General features: G+C 40.4%; 1 long non-coding RNA gene across 3 annotated transcripts in view; it reads right to left on the reverse strand.

The window, feature by feature from the left end:
- Positions 1 to 2,824: 2,824 nt before the first annotated feature.
- Positions 2,825 to 22,930, reverse strand: part of LOC123596053 — a 50,288-nt gene continuing 30,182 nt past the window's right edge. For 2 of the 3 annotated variants that reach the window (XR_006711499.1, XR_006711500.1), the window contains exons 4-5: positions 18,042 to 18,100; positions 15,022 to 15,682 (exon numbers count right to left, since the gene is read on the reverse strand). This is a non-coding gene — a long non-coding RNA (uncharacterized LOC123596053). Of the gene's footprint in view, positions 5,366 to 15,021; positions 15,683 to 18,041; positions 18,101 to 22,930 lie in introns of those variants that run through there. The other variant, XR_006711501.1, reaches the window with a different exon arrangement.

Below are 22,930 nucleotides of genomic sequence, written 5' to 3' on the forward strand. Positions count from 1 at the left end.
GCATGGTATCTTTTTTTTTTTTTAAGTTTTTATTTAAATTCCAGTTAATGGAGGGTATAATATTAGTTTCAGGTGTACAATACAGTGATTCAACACTTCCATCAACATCCAGTGCTCATCTTAACAAGTGCATGCCTTAATTCCCATCATCTATTTAACCCATCCCACCACCCACCTCCCCTCTGCTAACGATAAGTTTGTTCTGTATAGCTAAGAGTCTGTTTCTTGGTTTGCTTCTTTCTTTTTCCCCTTTGCTCATTTGTTTTGTTTCTTAAATTCCACATATGAGTGATACCATATGGTATCTGTTCTTTCTCTAACTTATTTTGCTTATCATAATACTCTCTAGCTCCATCCATCATTGCAAATGGCAAGATTTCATTCTTTTTTATGGCTGAGTAATATTCCATTGTATACATATACCATATCTTCTTTATCCGTTCATCAGTTGATGGACATTTGGACTGTTTCTATAATTTGGCTATTGTAGATAATGCTGCTATAAATGTCGGGGTGCACGTGTCCCTTTGAATGCGTATTTTTGTATTCTTTGGGTAAAGAATTGCACCTCGTAGTGCAATTGCTGGATCATACAGTAGTGCTAATTTTTAACTTTTTGAGGAACCTCCATACTGTTTTCCAGAGTAGCTGCACCAGTTTGAATTGCCACTAAAAACAACAGTGGGTTCCCCTTTCTCCACATCCTCACCAACACTTGTTTCTTGTGTTACTGATTTCAGCCACTATGGCTGGCGTGAGGTGACATCTTACTGTCATTTTGATTTGCATTTCCCTGGTGATCAGTGACATTGAGCGTCTTTTCATGTGTCTGCTGGTCATGGCATATCTTTTAAATCTAGAGAAATACTATATTCAGTGGACCAGTGGTCACAATCAGGATGGGATGCACTAAGGGTACGTTCTTATTGAAGGGTGTTTTCTAGATATAAAAGTAAAACATGATTCCTATCTAGTGCTCTTCAGTATCATCGTATACTGCACAAAACAATAAGGAGTTCATTAAGTGCTAAACATTAGATGATTGGTGTTTAAGATGTTTTATATTAAACCAGAAATGTTTATTGCATAATTGTATAGATGTTTACAAGTATTTTGATAGATTCTTGGAGAAACTGATTGGGATTTTTGGATGGGATAGGGACACATTATTTTTCCAATTTAAAACAAAAAGGCGTAGGTTCTCCTATTGAAAATAGGCAATCCAACAACTTTTCTAAAATTAAATTTGGATGAAGATAGCTATATTTGCTTGCACAGCTGTCTTCCCCACAAGACTGAGTGGTCCTGAGCTAGTGACTTATGTTTTGTTTACCTATGTATCTCCAGGCAGAAACACAATGCCTGATACTCAGCAAATACATAATGGATGGATGGATGGATGGATGGACAGATGGACGGGTGAATGGATATTACTAGGTGTCTGTTTCCCTGGAATCCACCAACGGACTCTCAGCCTTGTTCTGCTCTCATGCAGTGGCCAGAAATATGACTTCTCTGTCTCCCTCATGCTATAAGAGTGATGTGAAAAAAAAAAAAAGATCTTGGAAGCCCGTTTTGAGAGCATGAGGCATTAAATAAATGCAAGTAACTTAATCGTGGACAACTGAATAGAGGTAGAAGCACAACCCCAGAGCCCATCACATTCACTCTTGCCCTTGGTTCTTGCACTTTATTTAGTTTAGAGTGAGGTATAAATTCCTAGAATGGCATCTCCCTCCTTCCAGAAGAAAAATCAACCTAGTTCCTTTCGGATAGGTACCTTCTGCAGGAGAATTTCTCTTTGCCTTATCAATTTCCTAACAGGGTATCGTGTTTGCTCTGTGCTCAGGACTGTCTCTGTAGCTACCTGTAGGCTCTTTTAATCATGCCTAAAGATCAATAACCACCAAGCCACAGGCCACACTGCATTCTCCATCAACTGAGTATTTATAAAGAAAAAAAAAAAAGATCCCCCAAGGTTTATTGAGTTAAAAAAAAAAGTTTTCTATAGCCTTATTTGTAAGTGACCCTTCCCACCTATTATATGAGCTAAGAATCCAGGCACCAGCTCCCAGGAATCAATACCTACTCAAACTGCTCCATCAATATGCACGTTCATTTATTCCCTTCAAGGTTATCTTGGCTCCTTCAGGGCAGACACTCATTTTCTCCATTATAGCCATGCCCTTTAGGTTAGGTAAAACTAGTCAAAGGGAGAAACCTCTCGTGCAAGGACATCAGCTTGTGTATTTGCAGCCATAAGAAGCAGGCAGATCTCACTAGCACAGGGATGAGAGTGTGTGTCCAGTATCTCCACTTGCTTTTCTTGTTTATCCAGGGAATTTGCTGCCTAAACATAGCCTCTCCAGGATTTCCCTGGATAGACATCAAGGTCACCAACTCTGCAGGTAAAGTACAAGCATAACATCTTAAACATCTTAACCTATTTTGTATCAAAGATCTTCGCACTTAGGTACCTAATAAATGTTCACTGCATGAATAAAACATACTATCCTCCAATTTTGAGGATAACCACTTGCCCTGTGACCTCACTTCTCTGACAGATCTAAAAGGAGTTATTGTTTTCCAGTTTATTTAGCTGTTTGCTTGTTGTTAGAATGGAGTGAGTGGTGATTTCTCAACTCCTTATATGCCAAACCGGAAACCAGAAGTTGTAGGCATAATTTTTACCTTATAAATTTGGACATATATGAAACATTGAAACATCTCATTACTTTACATATATATATATATATATATATATATATATATATATATATATTTATTTATATACATATATATATATATATATGTATGTCACACACACACACTTATCGCTAACTATTATGCAAGGCACTGTTTTAAGTGCTTTATTTTCTTTTCAAAGCAACCCCAAGGAAACATCAAAGGGAGGTTCTTTTATTATCCCCATTTTGTAGGTAAGCCAACTGAGGTTGAAAAAAATTAACAGGATCCTTGCTCCAGCCACTTACGTAGGTAGCCCTTTCAAATTCAACTTAATTTAATCAAGCCCTCATGCTCCTAAATGGGAGGCTCTTGCTTCTGCTTGGGTTGTGGGGTGTCGTATTCAGAGCAGACCACGACTGGGGGTGGGAGTGGGGAGGGCAGCAGCGTTCCTGCCCATGAGCTCCCTGTCCTTGTCTACTCATTCCCCCAAGATGAGCAGCTCTCTCACGTGTGTCCCTGGGTTCGCCTGGAGTTTGCGAAGGACACTCGGTAGCAGTATAAATATGAAAACATTCCGTATCTTCCCATCACTACTTCTAGCTGCGCTGTATCTAAGCCCCTTCCTTGTTCTTCCACAACATCTTGGACAGATTTTATAATTTCCAATCGCTCTTGATTATTACAAGTCCAGTCCCGTTTCAAACTTACCTCAAAGGTGCTCTGAGTCTCGTTTCTTGCCCTTTCTTCCAGCAGAGGCCGAGGGGAGAGCACCATGGTGCACCGGGGCTGATGCTGTGGCCACTTGCAAGCCCAGGGAAGGGTGGCTGGCAGCTGGATTGTTGTGAACTTTCTTTAGCACCGGGATAGACTTAGCTCCTCTTGTTTTTAACTCTTAGTCTCAATTACAGGACAAAAGGAAAAGTCCCCAGGGACCTCCCTTGAGAGTGCGGCAGCGGCCAGGGCTGCTTTCTCTGCCTGCTTTGGAAAGGACCATCAGAGTTGCTCTGCCTGCCTGTGGCACCGGTATCCCCTAACTCCACCGAGGACATGGCCTTCCCAAAGGCGGAGTAGAGGGGAAGACGCGGCGTGTTTTTCCTCCTCTCCGAGGCTTGGGGAAGAACGGGCACAAGAACTGAGTGTTCTGTGCCACCACTTTGACATACTTCCACGTTTACGCGTCTCAATCATTCTATGCACAGTAGACACAGGTTAAGCAACTGAGTCTAGTAACTTGCCCTGTTTTCAAACATTAGCCTATGTCTGAAACCTCTTTCATTCTAGCACAGCCCTGCTTGCTGTGAGGGTAAACCCTGCAGGCAGGGAGAACCGACCATGAGGAATTCATCATGGGACGTATCTCAGAGTATCGGCTCGCGTTGATGTTAAATATGGTATGCCTGCGTATCTTATCTCACTAATTATAATTTCTCTGAAATCAGGAATGCATTGATCTCCACCCCCACTCCCCCTCAGCTAATAGCATTTGGAGCAGTGCCTTTACGTGAAAGCTTTATAATATTTGTTGAGTGAAGAAATGAAAGAATAAGAAACAAAAAATACGGAATACAAATACCCTGACTCCGTGACCTTATCTCAATAATGGCACAATGTGAGTAGTAAGTATTCATTAACTTACGTGGAATTGAACAAATTACATAGAGTTTTATGTGTGTGGCAGGTTAATGTCCACAAGGAGAGAGTCCAAGGACAATGGTATAGGTTTCACTGAGAAACAGAATTTGAAGATTGGGATATAGGAACAAACCAGGTAAAGTTTTGACAGAAATGAAATAAAACACTATTTGCAAATCTTCTCCTGGCCAGATGATGTCTTTCTGACATTTCCAGTTGAAACTGTTTTGTACTAGCAAACAAAGTTAAGATTCTTGAAGCATGTGTTCAAGTCTGACTGCAACTCAGTCATCTCAAATTTTCTTAGTCACTTGTGAAGGATAATCATAAAATAATGAGACTGATATTTATGTGTGGCTTGTAGGAACAGTTTTGTTTTTCTACAATTGCACATCCTATTTTCAAAAGGTCTTTTTTTTTTTTTTTCTTTTCAACCTGAAGCAATGGCAAGGGATCGATATTCAATCAGTTTGTGCAGAATATGATGATGGATTTGAGATCACCAGGGTCTGGAATAGTTTGACGCCAAAAAGTCAATAATTCTCATTCATTCACTCAACAAACATCTACTGCATATTTACGGGGCACTAGACATCAAAATATCAAGATGAAAGACGTAGTTCCTCTCTTCCAGACACCACGGACTTCCTGGGAACTGAGATGAATGGACACCTGGCTTTAAGACAGTGGAGTAAGAGTCATGGTAGAGGCAGGCAGGGCTGCCACAGAAGCACACGGGGCGGGACTTAATCCAGACTCTGGGGGTGTCAGGAGAAGCTTCCTTGACACCATGAGGAGTGAGGAGTGTTCTGAAGGATGAAGGGTTAGCCAGATGAAGAAGAGGGAAAGTGCACCCCAGACGGAAGAGAAAGACACACGAGAGCAGGCCAGTGTGCTGTGCGATGACGAGCTTTTTCCCTGGAGTCCAGGCAGAGCACCCGGGAAAGTGCTGAGCAACTGGCGTCTGTTGCTTATTATCAGGAGCAGAAGTCTGGATCTCAAGGAGTCAAACTGCATTCTTGGCATTTTTTTAAACAGTGTGTACCTATAACATATAAAAAATTCAAGTGTTAAACTGTGAGCAAGACAGGTGCATAGACCATGTGTAATCACAGGAACCCTGAACACAGGAGTGCTGGGTATCCACAGAGTAGTCTGCTTCTGCCCCTCGCAATACTCAGAGAAGTGCCACCACCACCACCCTCATGGGGTCATCAGCTGCCAGGGGGCAGGCCCACAGCCCAGGGCCCAGCCTCGGCCCTCAGCATCCTGGGCAGACGGCTCCTCCCCAACCTTGGTCCTCCTGTGCCTGTGCGCGTGCCTGTACCTGTCCACATAAGCCTTAGAAAGGAACAGTTTTGGTTTACCATTGCAACGGGCCTTTGGAACATACAGCTTGGGTCCAGGTGGGTCCTGCATCATCTTTCTCAGTGCCCAGCTTCAGGGACTGATGTGAGGAGAGCGGTGACGGGCTCCATCAGGAAACCCGTGACAACCCACCCGGTTGTAGGAGAAATCCTACAACCTTGATAGTACCCATTGAGAAAAAGGGAAGTGTCCAAGCTTGGGAGGCAAGCTTCATCTCAGGTTTGCTTTCTATGGGGAGAGCAAAAGGCACTGTTTCATCTCCGTGTCCAAGATTGCACTGAACTCAGGCACTCCATCCAAGTGCTGGATGGATCTGGAGACTGGGAGGGGGAGCAAAGCCTCTGGGCAGGAGGGTAGCAGCTCTCCAGGCCGTGCATTCGGGATGGAACAGGACCCCAGTCAGGGGCTGTAGGAATGGGCAGTAGGAATAGGAAAAGAATTGGCAGGTCTGGGCCAAAGGATCTAGAGCATGACCGTAGTGCCAGGGAGTAATATTTTCAGAAGAGAGTCCTCCTGAGGATTTCCTTCTCTCCCCTTTTTTTTTAAGTTTATTTATTTCAAGAGAGAGACAGAGGGCATGAGCAGGGGAGGGGCAGAGAGGGAATCCCAAGCAGGCTCCATACTGTCAACACAGAGCCCGACTTGGGCCCCGATCCCACAAACCATCAGACCGTGACCTGAGCAGAAACCAAGAGTCAGACACTTAAGCAACTAAGCCACCCAGATGCCCCAACAACTTCCTCCTCTTGCACAAGTCTGCATCAAGGTCGTAAATACAATCCCTGCTGACAGGCTGCCTCCATCACCAAGTTGCCATATAAGCTCTGATTTCCCTTTATTGATAAGCTACACACAGGAAGGACTGGAAGGATGCCTTTTATCACACCATTTGTGCAAATCAGAGTTCATACTAGGTGCCAACCCATTGGTAAAGTTCTCTTGGCCAGAAAGCAGGTCTGGGGAAGGGAGCTATACTCATAAATACGCTGGGGCCATTCAGCTATCTCAATACTATGAAACCCAAACCCCGGTACTTGGCCCCAAGTCTGGGAGCAGATGAGTCGACTGCTGCACCTAAAATGAGACCCTTTGACTTCTTTCCAGTCCACCTTCAAGCCCCCTGTGCCGACTCGCCTAGTGTCAGGACGTGACAATCTAGGACCAGGGATAGAACGGCGATATGAACATGTTCTGGAGCACCCAGCGCTAGCTAGCAGACTGTGGCTAGTGGCAGAAAAACATTGAAAATATAATGAGACTGTGGAGAATTCTCCCAATTATCAGACATGTAGAATTTAAGTGGAGGTTTCAATTGTCAACAATGCCTAGTCAAAACAGGAGTTCTATTCTGTTAGGCATATGCTCAGTAATGCAGCATGTATAATTATAAACATGCCATGTATTATTTCTGTCTTCTGATGGGAATCTCATGAAATGGAATTTATAGAGTCCCTGTGTCCGTAGGATACAAACCTATAGTGGTACAATCAACAGTGAGTGCATCTGTGTGGGAAGTCACATGTTTTATGCATCCCAGTGTATACTGAATCACGCCTTACCATATCTGAAACGTCTTGTCCCGATGGTCTGGCAGCTCCAGATAAAGGTATGCAAATTTGCCACCAACACAGCAAAATGGCCTGAAAAACAAATATTCCGATGACAAAATTCCTCAGTCGCTACATGTAATCTGAGTAATTTGATTACATAATTATGTAGCTCCATGGAAGCCTTCTAAAAAATGCATTTGTATTCTTCTTTTGTATGCCTTAATTTCAGATTCATTTTGTATATTTTTGCAGATTATTGATTAAATATGACAAAATGAAACATTCTGGTAGAAGCCAAAAATGTGAAAAGAACCCCTTTTTACAACTGTCTGTCCTTTAAAGTATTATAATTTGTGGTGATTTATTTTCTCATTCTAAATAGATATTCACTTTCATGCCTAATTTTATATGTATGATTTTGAATTCTGTTTTTTAAAGAGGGCTCCCAAAATTGCATATGCTTCCGATTCCACAAAACTGGAACTGCCCCTACTACCTAATTATCATGATGCTAACTTGTCATACCCAATTTGCCTGCTCATGTCTGCAGATATTTAATGAGTACTTACTATGTGCCAAGTACTGTGTAAAGTGCTCAGAATTTTTATTTGATTTTCAGGACTATTCGTTTACAGAAAACTATCCGAATATCTTCCTGATCCATCTGAGAAACAATGCAAACGTCTAGAATTCAGTATATTAGAAATATTAATTTTTTAATTTGTATTCCTTGGATATACTTTTAACTATAAGAAGATATAAAGTGGAACTACATGGAGTTTGAGTTTTCCTCAAAGCTGAAATTCTCCCAGGTTGCATATGCTAAAACCACTTTTTTATGAGTTTTCATTTGGCCGATCATCAATAATGGCCTAAATTTTCTGTAAAAACTAGATGAACGGAATTCTGGGATTGTGCAATAGTTAAAGATTACAGTTTTAAAAAAGAAGCCCGTGCAATCCTCTGGCAAAACATGTATTAGTCAAATATAACTTCCATGCAAAAGAAATGTTAATGAGAAGTTTGACTGTATTTATATGACATCCAGTAACGTTTAATAGTAACAACGTAGATACCCCTTCTTCATAAAAATGTATGCTGTTTTTTTTACATACGGTCAACCCAGCTTTCACATAATACTATTATCTCATTCTCTGTGTCTTTGCTGGACTTTTAGCCCAGTGACTAAGCTTGTTCACTAGTGTATCTGTCGTGCCTGGAATGGTGCCTGGCACACGGTACACGCTCAATAAATATTTGTTGGACAAACGAATGAGCCATTTCATAACTTTCTATTCAGGAAATAGGAGTGTGTTTCACCTTCCCAGCCAGAAACCTTTGGTTGTTCCAAAATACTAACTACCAGATCTTTTAGACTATTTGTTTCCTTTCTTCATGCCTAATGTCAGATTTACAAGCATTATCCCAACGCAGAGTGCCTGGATAATGTATGTGGCATTATGATGTTTTATTATCTGTCAATGTTCAGTTCAGAAAAGACAGCCTTACAGTTTTGTAATCATCCAGCCAATTTGCCCCTCCAAATTTGAGAATTTCAGCAGGCCTCCTAACACAGCATGATCAGTTCTGAGTGTGAAATTCCAGGCATACAAACAATGATGATGGAGTGACAGCGGTCAATTGCTTTAACAATGCCTAATAGCCCTTTCCTGGGGCTCAGCGGTTCTGGTTAAAGTACTTACAGGTTGATCATAGTCAGTGATTATTACCTTATCAAGAATCATCTTATGTCTGCTATGTTTTCCTTCTGGACAGAAAAAAGGCCCCATTAATCCTCAAATCACTCACACTTCATCTTTTGCTCATGTACATCCCCTCTGTGACTCCTTTGCTTCATTCTTTCTGGCTCACAAGACTCTTTCTGGTCCAGAACACTCGTATGGTGACCATACTGACAGATCCCCAAATTTAAATTCATGTTCTGACAAACGATGTTTTTCTTTTTGTGAATTTATTGTTAGAAAGCCTCAAAAATTAGAAAAAATAAATTTTATGAATTCTACATTTAACCAACAACAGTAAACGTAGGTAAGAATTAACACAAAATTCTGCAAAAAAATTACAAATGGATTAATACAATTTTTGTCATTTTCATCATCTCTGTGGAAGCTGATGACAAGGTTTGTGCTCATTTGTAGAATTCAACTTGTGAAGTTAAAAACTGTTCTTATTTTTTTTTCAAACATCTCTTAGAAAATCTGAGTAATTCATTTGATTATCAAGAGAGATCTTGTATCAATTACTTTAATAATCCTCCAAAAGCTGTCAGCAAAAATGAACTGATGAACTGGAATCACATATCACGTGGTATAAAATCTTGGAATAGTAATGTTTTTCCATGAAAAGCTTTCTGGAGAATTTTTTTTTCTTCTGCTTCTACTCAGCAAACAAGTATTGAGGTAATAATTTAAGGATTCCATTTTGAACAGTCTTCCCAGCAACAGAAAACAAAATATCCTAGAAATTATTCCATGCCTTCTTCAGATAATACTTTTTAGGGCCTTTTAACAACTTTTTGTTGGTTTTTACCAAACAGAACAAAACCGTTCAAGGCTCTGTAATATATCCCTTCTCAAGGTGGGTAATTCTCCTCCCAGCCTGTGGTCCCTTTCACCAAATCCACATCACAATGAATAGTTAACAATATTAGCAATTTTCTTCTGAAATTCTTTTATTTTTAGAATGAAACCATTCACATTTTTATCCTGTTCTTCAATTTTGATTAAAATGCAAAGATTCACATGGAGAAACACTTGTCTCTCCATTAAAAAAAAAAGTGTCATGGAAAATTACAATGGCCTTGTTTTGATTTAGGGTCTTTGGAAAATGTCTTGACAATGGAACTTTTTCAGCTGATAAAAACTAAGCACGTGATGATTGTAACATTATTAGTATTCTTCTGAGAACAGGCATCTGTATCAGAAATCTTATGTTTGAATAGGACCAAATTTGTCTTTGATAAAATCACACAATTATTTCAATGTCTTCACTCGTATTATAGAAATGTAACAAATTTTGAATAATTTTACAATAACAACTTCTACATCAATTGAAAAAATCTGATGAATTATTAATACAACCGTTGCAAATGTGTGCCATGTAGCCAATCCTTCCCAAGATTCTGATATTGCCATTATTGGAAAAGAATCTCAAAGCCGGCATGAGAAATACTGGATGACACATTGACGAACTAATCAACAAGGCTGCTGATGCTGAACCCAGAGGAAAGATGGTCATTTAATTGGCCACTTCAGTCACCTGGCAGGATGTCACTTTCGTGAATTTTTGCACTAATTTCAGTGTTTTCATTAAAATATCTTATTAATTAGTTGTGCATCATAAATTACATCCACATATTCAGAAAAACGTTTAAAAATTATTATTATATGCTGGAGAAGTAGTACAGGTAGTGGTTGAAAGAACAGACTCTAGGGAAAACTGCTGGGGTTCAAATCCTATATCAGTCACTTGTTAGTCAGGAGATACTGGTCAAGTTACTTAACTGTGCTTTGCACCTCAGTATGCTTATAATGATACTAATAATACTGTCTTTGAAAAACTACTATGAGGATTAAACAAATTAATATTCGTATAGTGCTCAGAACACTGCTTGACACATAGTAAGCACCATATAAACACTTAAGTACATTTGTGGCTAGACGAGTGTATCATGATTCTAAGACCCAATGTTTCACGTGATACACCACATTAATAAAAGAAAGGATAAGAACCATACAATCCTTTCAATACATGCAGAAAATGCATTTAACACAATACAGCATCCTTTTTTGATAAAAAAAAAAAAAAAACTTCAACAAAGTAGGGACAGAAGGAACCTATGTCAACATCATAAAGGCCATATATGAAAGGCCCACAGCTAATATGATCCTCAGTTGGGAAAAACTGAGAGCTTTCTCCCTAAGGTCAGGAACACAAAAGGGATGTCCACTCTCACCACTGTTGCTCAACAGAGTTTTCAAAGTCCTAGCCTCAGCAATCAGACAACAAAAAGAAATAAAAGGGATACAAACTGGCAAAGAAGTCCAACTTTCACTCTTTGCAGATGACATGATACACTACATGAAAAACCCAAAGACTCCATCAAAAAAATTGCTAGAACTGATATGTGAATTCAGCAAAGTCACAGGATATAAAATCAACATACAGAAATCGGTTGCATTTCTAGATACCAATAATGAGGCAGGAGAAAGAGAAATCGAGGAATCAAACCCATTTACAATTGCAACGAACACCATAAGATACAGAGGAATAAACATAACCAGAGAGGTTAAAGATACATATGCTAAAAACTACCAGAAGCTTCTGAAAGAAATTGAAGAAGACACAAAATAAATGGAAAAACATTCCATGCTCATGGATTGGAAGAACAAATATTGTTAAAATTTCTATACCACCGAAAGCAATCTACACATTAATTGCAACCCCTATCAAAATAACACCAGCATTCTTCACACAGCTAGAACAAACAATCCTAAAATTTGTACAGAACCACAAAATACCCCAAATAGCCAAAGCAATCCTGAAAAAGAAAAGCAAAGCTGGAGGCATCACAATTCTGGACTTCAAGCTGTATTACAAAGCTGTAATCATCAAGACAGTATGCTGGCACAAGAACATAGATCACTGGAACAGAATACAGAACCCAGAAATGGACCCACAAATATATGGCCAACTAATCTGTGCCAAAGCAGGAAAGAGTATCCAATGGGAAAAAGTATCTTCAGCAAACGGTGTTGGGAAAACTGGACAGCAACATGCAGAAGAATGAACCTGAACCACTTTCTTACACCATACACAAAAATAAATTCAAAACAGATGAAAGATAAATGTGAGATAGGCAGGAAACCATCAAAATCATATAGGAGAAAACAGACAGCAACCTCTTTGACCCTGGCTGCAGCCCCTTCTTACTAGACACGTCTCTGGAGGCACGAGAAATAAGAACAAAAATGAACTACTGGGACCTAATCAAGATAAAGAGCTTCTGCACAGGGAAGGAAACAATCAGCAAAACTTAAAAGGCAACTGACGGAATGGAAGAAGATATTTGCAAATGACAGATAAAGGGTTTGTATCCAAAATCCATAAAGAACTTACCAAAATCAACACCCAAAAAACAAATAATCCAGTGAAGAAATGGGCAGAAGACATGAATAGACACTTTTCAAAAGAGGACATCCACATAGCTAACAGATACATGAAAAGATGCTCAACATCACTCATTATCAGAAAACTACAAATCAAAACCACAATGAGATACCACCCCATACCTGTCAGAATGGCTAAAATTCCCAACTCACGTAACCACAGATGTTGGGGAGAATGCAGAGAAAGAGGAACCCTTTTGCACTGTTGTTGGGAATGCAAACTGGTGCAGCTACTCTGGAGAACAGTATGGAGGTTCCTCAAAAAATTAGAAATAAAACTATCCTACAACCCAGCAACTGCACTACTAGGTATTTATCCAAAGGATACAAAAATGCTGATTCGAAGGGGCACAGGCACCCCAGTGTTGATAGTAGTACTATCAACAATAGCCAGGTATGGGAAGAGCCCAAGTGTCCATTGACTGACGAATGGATAAGAAGATGTGGTATGCATATATGCAATGGAATATTACTCAGCAATCAAAAAGAATGAAATCTTGCCATTTGCAACAATGTGGATGGAACTAGAGTGTTTTATGCTAACTGAAATAAGTCAGTCAAAGACTGACAGAGAAAGACAAGTATCATATTATTTCATTCATATGTGGAATTTAAGAAACAAAACAGATGAACATAAGGGAAGGGAAGCAAAAATAAGACAAAAACAGAGAGGGAGGCAAACCATAAGAGACTCTTGAATACAGAGAACAAACTGAGGGTTGCTGGAGGGGAGGTGGGTGGGGCAGATGGGCTAAATGGGTGATGGACATTAAGGAGGGCACTTGTTGGGATGAGCCCTGGGTGTTATATGGAAGTGATGAATCACTGGGTTCTAATGAAACCAACACTACACTGTGTGTTAACTAACTTGAATTTAAATAAATAAATAAAAAATAATAAGATCACACAATACTATTATAGTTTCCTTGAGCTCCCAGAACAAGGATGTTTTTTGCAGTTGCTAATCTTTTTGTTTGTGCAGATGAAAATTTGGTTTTAAACAATATGAAAATTAGCCTAGATGTACAATCCACATCTCTGAAACTATGATTGTGCCTTGTGATATGAAAAGCAATGCTTTTTTTGTTGGGGTTTTTTTTTGCCATAAATTCCATTTCAGCAGAATTATATTTTCAGTAAAACTAAAGAGCAAGCTGATCTTTGATTGACTATGTGAAGTTGCAATAGCCCCACAGAAGATTCCATTGAAGTCTTAAAGAAAATAAGCACATGAACAGATAAATGCAAGGAAGCTACAATTTGCATCAATAAGCACAAAGAACATGTCTTCACGAAGTAACGGGGAGAGAACGGGCTAGGGACAGCCTGTTTTGAGCACAGCTTCTCAGATTCCCCTGTGTCCTCATGTGGGAGTTATGATTAGGGCCGTGGCTCTGCTCTTCTGTTAGATCCTGCCAGGCCACAGGAAGCAACCTCTGCAGAAGGGATTTAGTGTCCTCTACCCCAACAGGTCACCCTTGAACTCCAGCACTGCTCTCCATACTGCAAAACCATAACATCTGGATCTAGCATCTGGTTCTGGGAACCATCTCTCCCTAAGCCACAAGAGCTACCTTACTCCATTCCACAGCTTATATCAGGGGATAACAAAGTACAGGCCACCAGCCAAGTCTAGCCAGTGCCTGATGTTTGTTTTCTCCAGCCCACCAGAATGATCTTTAACACTTTTAAAGGGTTGAAGAAATAATCAAGAGAAGAGCACTATTTTTGTGACAGGGGAAAAAAATATCTGATAGTCACATTTCAGTGTATCTCTGCTGTTTTATTTGAACACAGATGTGGTAGACAGAATTCTAAGATAGCCCCCAATATTCCCACTCCCTGGTATGCATGCCCTGTGCAATCTCTCCTCCCCTCAAGTGTGGGTGGGACCTGTGAATATGATGAGGTGTCACTCCCATGATCGTGTTACCCTGGATAGCAAAGCTGAAGTGATTTTGCAGATATAATTAAGTCCTTAAATCAGTTCAGTGTGAGGTAACCAAAGGAACACTACCTTGGGTGGGCCTGCCCTAATGAGGTGAGCCCTTAAAAGATGGCTAGGACTCTCCCCAGTCTCCTGCTGAGATGAGTAAGATGAGATAGCTCATCTATCCTTAACACACTGCTCTGAGTTAGCTGCAAGGAAAGGCATTCTACCAACATGCACTTGAACTGAGAAGAAGATCCTAAGCCTCAGATGAGGCTTAGAACACCTTGACTGTAGCCTGAGCAGAGGACCCAGCTAAGCTGACTCCTGACCCATAGAAACTGTAAGTCAATAGATGTGTTTTGGGCTTTTGGGTTTTTTTTTTAATTTTTTTAATTTATTATTTTATTGTATTTATTTGTTTATTTATTTATTTTTGAGAGAGAGAGAGAGAGAGAGAGAGAGAGAGGGAGAGAGAGAGAGAGAGAGAGAGAGAGAGAATCTTAAGCAGGCTCCACACTGAGTGTGGAGCCCAATGTGGGGCTTGATCCCACAACTCTGGGATTGTGACCTGAGCCAAAATCAAGAGTTGGACACAACCAACTGAGCCAGCCAGATGCTCCTAAATGTGTATTGTTTTAAGCCACTAAGTTTGTGATAGCTTATTACACAGCAATAAAAGCAACATGACAGCCATGCCCATTTGTGTAAGTGTTGCCTGTAGCTGCTTTGGGGGCTACAACAGTGGAGTTGAGTGGCTGCGACAGAGACTGTACAGCCCACAAAACATATATTTACAGAAAAAGTTTGCAAACTCCTGGGTTATATATAATTATGACCCAGCATCACACATACCAACCACATCACAACCATGATACAGGGATGAGTGTGTGGTTACACCTAAGAGATGAAGGCTGAAAAAAGAACAGATACCCCATCAGATCTCCAGGTTGTATACCTGAAGCTAATGGAACATTGTACATCTATCAACTCCAATAATAATAAAAATACATAATTAATAAATAATAAAATAAAGTCTTATGGGTGGGATGATTAGGAAAAACCGGTCTCAAAAGGGTTGTTGGGTCCATGATTTTCTGATTCCTCATTTTCCACACTATGAGCTCCTCATTCATATATACTATGAGTTCATATATGATTAAACCATTATAGATGAAAGAAAAGAAATAACAGACGTCTTGCTATAAGCAGAGTTGATCTTCCGGATGAAGGCACAAAAACTTACATGTGGATTGCAATGCTTCCTTAAGGAGTTCTATTCTTTTGAATAGTCTCATGAAAAAGGCTCCTTTCTTTTCTAGTCCCTGTATTCATTTGGAAACAAACCAGAATTTTATAATTAAGTAATTTTAAACTTCAAACAGCTTTAAACTACAGACAAAGTAAAACTATGCTTGATTATACAAGAAATGCTCAATATTGTTACCACCTTATACTGCAGTCAACTTTGTCTGCCAGCTACAATTACATGGGCTTTTACATTAATGCTGTTTGGGTGAGTTCTCCATCTAGAGGCACCAGCATGCATGCTCTTCCCACACTGCCATGGCTGGACACAATTGTAGCCCCTGTGCACACAGTTGCCTGGTTCACCAGTGTTCCTTCAACCTGTACCCTCTCCTGCCACCCCACGGTATGACTGATGCATTTTTTCTGAAGACGCAAAATGTCTGCTCTGCCAGCTGGAGACTCAGGAGTAACGCGGGCAGATGGGAGCCACTGCTGCATGCTTAAGGTCTAGTGAGGAAGACCTGCACTAAATAAGAAATTAAAAGTGAAGGAAGGGAGCAAAGTACACTCTATGGGAACATACATCCAGGGTCCTAGATTAATAGCTGTCCTGGAAGCCTTCTCTAGGGAAGTGCCGTCTAAGCCTTGGACCTAAGATTCTGTAAGAACCTTAATAAACATGCCTGTTTCTACTCCAGTGAAAACCTGGAAGTTTTAGTGGTGCATTAGAGTCAGCTGGGAGAGTCTGTTTAAAATCCTGGAGCCCAAGCTGTACAGGACACTAATCTCAGGGCTGGGACAAGGGCAACAGTACACGGTCTAGGTGATTCCAATGAAGGCCCAAGGCTGACATCCATCTTTCCCTCTCTCCCTCCTGTTCCAAAGGAGTGTTCCCTCTGCCAAGCTAAGGCAAGTCTCTCCTGCCCATTCTTCAGTGCCCCATCCCCCCCACCCTCTCAGAAACTCTAGTGAAGATCTCCCATCTCCTATTTTGCCACGTTAATCCAGTGTCACTATTGGCTCCCTCCTCTTAGCATTTGGTCATGTTCAAGTCTGACCTATATTTTTTTTAATTCCCTCCATCCCACCCACTCACTTCACCTGCCACCCTCTCTCCTGCCTTTTGCAGCCCAACTTCCTCAAAAAGTAGTCCACATGATTTCTCTATTAGCGCTCGCTGTTCAACAAACACAGATCTGGTGTCAACCTCCAGCTCTAGCTCCTTGTCACTAAACTTAAGGAACCCTTTCAGCCCTCGTCCCATAACATCTCCCAGTAGCACCTGATACAAATGGGTGCCCCCACCCTGCCTTCTCAAAACAGTCTCTCCCCTTGGTATTTCTTGGGGTTTTGGGCTGGATCTTTTTCTCTTTTTTACCGCCTACCCTCCTCAATTCTTTCCATAGGTGATCTCATCTCCCCCCACAGCAGCCAAGTACCATCCCTATGCGGCTGAACTTTTAAAGTTCCATACAAGTGTTTATCAAATTATGATCTCTGCAGAGGCTAAAAGTTCAGATTCTGTAGCCTAACTCCAGGCCTACCAAAGTCGTCTCTGAAAGCAGGACCCAAGAATCTGAATTTTTAACAATCTCCTCCAGATGATTCTTTTGCACACAGTCAAGTTCAAGACTTGCAGTTCCAGACCCATGTACCTAACTGCCTATAGCACATTTCCACTTGGAAATTTCGGAGGTACTTTAAGTGCATCAAGTGGGTATGGACATTCCTAATGTTGACTAACATCCAGTTGTCCTCCTTCTTGGGTACACAGAAGATAACATATCGTAGACCTCTTTGCAGTTAGGGAACATCATGGGACTAGCTCTGTTCTGTACAATGGACTGTGAACAAAAGTGACATATGTCACTTCCAAACTGAGGCAGTGAACGTTGGATTTCTCTTCCACTGCCCTGGCAATCTAGAAGTCACCTGGAAATCTGGAAGTTGGGATGAGACAACAGAGCCACAAGATAAAAGTGACTGCATTTCTTTCACTGCTTGGAGGTGAGCTACTCTAGAGAGCCACCAAATGCACAACATTGTGTGAGCAAGAGGTAAAACCATGTTGGGTTAAGTCACTGAGATTTTGTGTTGAGCTTATTATAGGGGCATTATTTAGCTCATCCAAAATGGAGACACCTGTTCTCTCTGCATCCTCCCATCTCCAACCTGCTCCTCTCTCTAGTGTTCTCACTCCACTCAATTGATGGGACCAGAAACTTCATGTCGGTAGTGAGTAGATATTCTTACCTATTGTTTCATGTTTTCTTAGAAGAGGAACAGTCATCCACTGTCCAGAGGGGAGCAATATTGGAAAACTCTTCAACTCAGCTTCTCCACCATCCCCTACTAGGTAGATGGCAAGGATGAGTTACTTACCTTATGGATGAGATTCACTGAACCACCTTTACTGTCACTTATTTTATATACCTGGACACCGTACTTTAATCCTAACCTAGTTTTCAGGTCTGAGCTCAGTTGATATAGAACTGAAAAGGAAGGAAGGAAGAAATGGATGTCATCCCTAAACCTAAAGAAAAAGAGACCAAGCTGCCTTGCTTTCCACAATATTCCCAGCACACAGCTTATGGAAAATAAAAATACTTGTTAACTCATTGACCAACTTCATTTCATTACTATTTGCTGAGATACTTGAATTTCCATGATATTTCAATTGTTTACAGAGAAAATAGTACAGGACTATCATAGAAAATCTGGGTACAAAGGCCCCATACTTCCTTTACCACCAATATTCCCTCATGCCCAACTCATACTTAATTTTTCAGGCATATGAGAAGTAAAACCTAGCTTACAATATTCCTTCCTGTTCCTCATCTCCTTTTCTCCTCTTATTTATAGGCTGATTTTATATGCTCAGGGTGGTTAAGGACATAGTCTGCTCATGTCTTTGTCTTATGTCAGTCTAAATGTTGGTATTTCCATGTTTGTGAAGTTTTCTGAATCTTATTACATGGTGCGCTATTCTACTCTAGAATCCCTCTGTTCTTATCCTTAAGAATTTAAATTAAACTAAAAGCTGACCTTGTATCATTTTCCTCCTTGTTTGAAATTCCCTTCATTCTGTTTTTGTAGGGTTCTGTAGGGTAATATTTGCATATCTAGTTATTTCAAATAGTTTATTTAAACATATTTCACAAGGGCCCACGAGGTGCCAGGCATTGGGGTAGATGTAAGGGACAAAATGGTGAACAAAAACTCATGTAGTACCTGCCCTGAAAGAACTCGTGGTCTACTCAGGGCAGTAGATAGGTTAATTAATTTTTTGCACTAATGAAAGCAAAATTACAAACAAAGAAAAGAGCCTTGGAAAAAGAACATGATTCTATGCCTGCATCTTAATAAAGTCATCTGACAGAGACTGGAAGCTAGAAAGGGGTTCCCAAAAGATCTAAAGGAGGGAGGAAGTATAAGGAGGAAGTATAAGGAGGGGTACAAATGGGAGTGCATGTCCGAGGACTCAGCAAGGAACTGAACAGTCCAAGGAACTGAACAAGGTTAGTGGCTAAGGCAAAGAGGAGCAGAAATGTGGTAGAGAGAGGGTTCAGGGGCAATGGAGCAGGGGTATGGTCAGATACATATTTTGAAAGCATGCCTTGAACTTCAGTATGAAGTACAGGCAGCTTAGAGAATACAGGGAGGCCAAGTTGGGAGGCTAATCCATCTTTCCTGGCAAAAATGATGACAAATTGGCCTTATTCATGTCAGTGGAGAATGAGAAAAGTGATCCATCTTAAAAATGTTTGAAAGGTAAAAGAACTTATAAACCTTGACAGCTTCCATGCGCCCGACACTGTTCTAAGCACTCTACAGTGGCACTGTTGGACACAGTAGCCACCAGGCACTCATGGCTATAAGCATATTGAATGAGGCTAGTCCAAAATGAATTGTGCTGTAAGTGTAAAATACAGATTCCAAAGAGCCAGAACAACAAAAAAAAACCATGTAAAATATCTCATTAATAATTTCACATTAATTACACATTGAAATGGTAATATTTTGGATATATTGGGTTAAGTGGAATATATTATTATAACTAATTTCGCCTGTTCCCCTTTCCTTTTGTTTTAATGGGGCTACTGGAAAATTTTAAATTAAATATATGGCTCTTGTACTACTTCTACTTGACAGTGCAGCTCTAGACGTACTAACTCTCCTAATTCTGCCAACAACCCCTTTAGGCTAAATACCACTTATTGAAAACTGAGGCATGGGGACCCCAGTTCTAAATGGCTACCAAGAAAGTAGAAGGAGAGCTAAAATTTGAACTCATACAATTGGGTTCTGGAATCTACACTCTTAACAACTACACTTGTATGGCCTCTTGAAAGGATATGAAGCTAACACCTCAAATTTCTAGATTTTGCTATAGTAGCCTAAACACTGTTTTCATAGTTGGTGCACGTGGAATGCTAATTATAAAAATTAGCCCGACATCTTTTTAATATATTTGCTACTGAGGCACTCTTTTGTGTCTAAGGACAGATTATGTCTCTATGCCTCCATTTTCTCATCTATAAAGAGCTAATAATAAAAGAATTTATCTCTTATCATTGTTGCAAAGACTAAATGAGATGATACATGTAAATTTAGAATAGTGCTTGACACACAGTAAGCGATATAAAAATTATTATTATTAAAATGAGTTTATGATGTTTATACTAAATATCTTGCTTTATACTTTAAACTTGCCTCATTGTATTCTTTATTTACCTTTTGCCTTTTATTTTAGTTCTTATCTTGTACTCTGTTAGTTTAAAGGTAAGCACAGTCTGGCTATAAAGAGTTAGAATGCTCATCTGAAGTCTATGCAAAAATATACTAGAACTTTTCTTAATGTCCTAGGATTGCAGCTAAGGCCCAGTATACCACATGGTAAATGTGCCATTATTTAGGGATAGTTTCCTCCCTCCAGGGCTTACAAGAATTTCCCAGAAATATCTTTGGATTACTCCTACAACTGCCTACCTTCCTTTGCATCACCCCAGTCAATATAAAGCGGGGGTTAAGAGTGGGAGGTGGCATTAGGGGGAGTGAAGTGTCTGAGACTGTTCCCTCCACTCATCCTAACAGGGGCCTCAAGAAACTCACTGGTCATGAAAGGATGTCCTGAAGGAAGAGGGGACCAGCCTTTCATTTACCAGTTATGACTGCTTAGCTAGGAGACTTGCTGACTTGTCCCAAGTGCTTGTGACCATGTAAAAGATAATTATGGGGAAGCAATGTGGCAGGGTGGGAGAAGCAGGCATGAGACTGCCAGGGTAGAGGAAGCCAGGACCACTCTCTTGAGTTTGAGAAGAAGGTATACAAGGTAGATCTTGCACTGCTGAAGAATTAGCTCTGGGAGCAGAGACTGGGGACTGTCACAGCATTAAGGCCAATAAGGTGCATGCATCAGAGAAGTTCAGTGGAATGCCCCAGCCCAGGGTCCTCTGGAAGATGCAGCTGTATCTTGGAAGGACCTGCTAAGTCTCAGGGAACTACTTGGGAGTGAGTCCCAGGTCAGGGGACAATGATGACTGACCAACATCCACATCATTCCTCTATGGACACTGAGCAAAAAGAACACTCACAACCAACCAAGAGGAGGATGTGAACTTGCCCAGGATGGCAGGAAGATGTCTGTCTTTTCCTCCACTCCCCCATCACCTTAGAGAAGTTGAGTTTTTAGAAGGAAGAGGAGACATCTAAGAGCAAAACATCCTTACTACAGGTTTTTGCTCTGTGGTTACCATAAGGCTTACATATGACAACTTACAACAGTCTATTTTATGTTGGTAACAAGTTTGATCCCATTGTAAAGCTCAACATTATTACTCTGCCCCCAGTGTTTTGCATCTTTTTTATCTTGTGTATCCCTTAACTAATTATTATAATTATAGTTACTTTTACTACTTTTTACCTTCATACTACTTTATAAGAGATTAATCCACTACCTTTACTATATTTACCATTCCCGTGAGATTTATTCTTTTACATGTGTTCCTGTTACTAATTAGAACCCTTACTTTTCAGCTTAAAGAAGTCCTTTCAACATCTTTTGTAAGGTCAGTTTAGTGGTGATGAAGTCCTTTGGCTTTTGCTTGTCTGGGAAACTTTATCTCTTCCTCACTTTTGAGTGATAACTTTGCCAGGGAGAAGACTCTTGGTAGGAAAAGTTTTTTTTCCTTTTAGCACATTGAATATATCATGCCACTCTCTTGTGACCTGCAAAGTTTCTGCTGAAAAACCTGTTGTTAGGCTTACAGGGATTCCCTTATATGTAACAAGTTGTTTTTCTCTGGTTGCTTTTAAGATTCTCTCCTTGTCTGTAACTTTTGACATTTTAATTATGTGTCTTCCTGTGGATCTCTTAGGATTCATCTTATTTCAAACTCTCTGGGATTCCTAGATCTGGATGTCTATTTCCTTCCCCAGGTTAGGGAAGTTTTCAGGCATATTTCTTCAAATGGGATTTGTGCCTCTCTCCTCTCCCTTCTCCTGGGAGCCCTGTGATGGGAAGGTTAATCCGTCTGATGTCCCATATGTCCCTTGAGCTATTTTCACCTTTCCTTGGCCTTTTAGCTTTTTGCTGCTCTAATTAGCTGAGTACCACTGCCTTGTCTTTGAGTTGATGGATTCTTTCTTCTGTTTCATCTGGTCTACGGTTGAGCCCCTCTAGTGTATTTTTCACTCCCGTTATTGTATTCTTCAGCTCTGTGATTTCTTTTATTTGGTATTACCTTATATTTCACATCTCTCTGATGAAGTTCAGTGTGTTCATCCTTTCTACTCCCCAGTTTGGTCAGCATCTCTATGACCATTATTTTGAACTCTTTATTAGATGAATTGCTTATCTCTATTTCATTAACTTTTTTTCCCCCTTGAGGTTTTATCTTGTTCTTTCATTTGGAACATATTCCTCTGTTCCTTAATTTTGCTTGGTTCTCTATGGTGGTTTCTATATGATAGACTGAAACAACCACTTCTCCCAGTCTTGGAAGAGTGGCTTGTGTAGGAGATGACACCTGTTCAACCCTGCCTCAGCTCTTGGTGTTCTCTTAAACCTCTGCGCTCATCCAAACAAGCAGCCTATTATATTTTCAATAGCTCCCAGTAGTTGAGGATGTGCCAAAACCTGTCATGTCCCAAAGGGGAGGATTTCAGCATTTAGATTCATGATGACTAAAGCCAGACCCTCAGGCATCAGCTTTTTAAAGTGTGCAAATATATATAGTCCTATAGGACTGCAAGTGTAAGCCCCACTGGCCACCAGAGCCAGGGATCTGGAGGCGTCCCCTGAGTGTCAGCCACACAAATCG

Source organism: Leopardus geoffroyi, chromosome B1, assembly GCF_018350155.1.
Source record: "Leopardus geoffroyi isolate Oge1 chromosome B1, O.geoffroyi_Oge1_pat1.0, whole genome shotgun sequence".
Lineage (NCBI taxonomy): Eukaryota > Metazoa > Chordata > Mammalia > Carnivora > Felidae > Leopardus > Leopardus geoffroyi.